Source organism: Penaeus monodon, unplaced genomic scaffold (assembly GCF_015228065.2).
Source record: "Penaeus monodon isolate SGIC_2016 unplaced genomic scaffold, NSTDA_Pmon_1 PmonScaffold_4384, whole genome shotgun sequence".
Taxonomy (NCBI): Eukaryota; Metazoa; Arthropoda; class Malacostraca; order Decapoda; family Penaeidae; genus Penaeus; species Penaeus monodon.
Genome location: NW_023659203.1, coordinates 20,791 through 21,877, shown reverse-complemented (window position 1 = coordinate 21,877; position 1,087 = coordinate 20,791). Strand labels below are relative to the sequence as shown.

General features: G+C 40.7%; 1 pseudogene; it reads left to right on the top strand.

Moving 5' to 3' along the window:
* Positions 1-8: 8 nt before the first annotated feature.
* On the top strand, positions 9-772 carry LOC119570910 (annotated as a pseudogene).
* Positions 773-1,087: the final 315 nt, after the last annotated feature.

Below are 1,087 nucleotides of genomic sequence, written 5' to 3'. Positions count from 1 at the left end.
GCGGGTAGCGCCAGGGGAATCAGGATCTAAAAAGATATGGACTCATTCTTCCGGAGACATTCAGACCCAGTTTCGGGGAAGACTTAGACGCCAGGCGGTCTTTGGACCTGGACTTGGGAGCAGAAAGGGTCTATGGCCTGACGACTCCCGCGATAGCCTGGATGCTTGCCTGGACTTCAGCGGAAACAACGTAGCGGGTTTCTCATCGGACGTGTCTTATAATGGCCCAGGGTTTTTCGGTAATTTTAATTCGCGTGTTTATCAATTAATTAATTAATTATCACTATTATTATCATTATTATTTATTTTATTTTTTTCAAAAAATATTGTGGGGAAGATGAATTGTAGTCAAATTTATCGATGAAAGTCGATCTTAGAGGTGCCTTTTTTTTTCAGAGTTTGTGTGATGTTTTGGGAGAAGACCCGACCAACGCCTTCGGGACTCGCGAAGCTCCTTGGGTCCCACTTCGCCTTGTTCCGGCAAAAAGGGGATCCCGGCACAGACACACGGGGAAAATACCTCGAACGAGCGCCTCCAGAAGGAGCGGAACCGCGAACTCAACAACGAGGCGTCTGTCCTGTACCGGGAGAGGCAGCGGGCGACGACCCCCAAGAAGGAAAAGCAGCTGGAACACTTGCAACAGAAAACGATCAGCTTTGCCAAAAAATGGAACTCCTGACTGTGCAGAGTGATTGGTGTCACAAAAAGTACGAGAAATACAGTGAATATTTTGCAGGACCTCTGGACGATAATTTATATGAGCTAAGATGAAGTTTGATAGTTGAATCGGAGAAAAATTACAATACCATGGAATAATGTAATTACCTAATATTATTTAATTTTGATCAACATTGTTCATATCCTCACTTAAATAATCATTAATGTTTCCATTACTTTAGTTAGTATTCATTCAGTAAATGTTAGTAGTAGTAAGAAAAAATCATGATCATATTGTTATGTATTTCATTTATCATCATTAATATTGTCTTTTTCTACGCTGTTACAAACATAAAAACCCCATTTAAATAAAGTACATAGAGTATCTTTCAATACAAAACCGCGTTGAAATGTCAAAATACCCTTGCA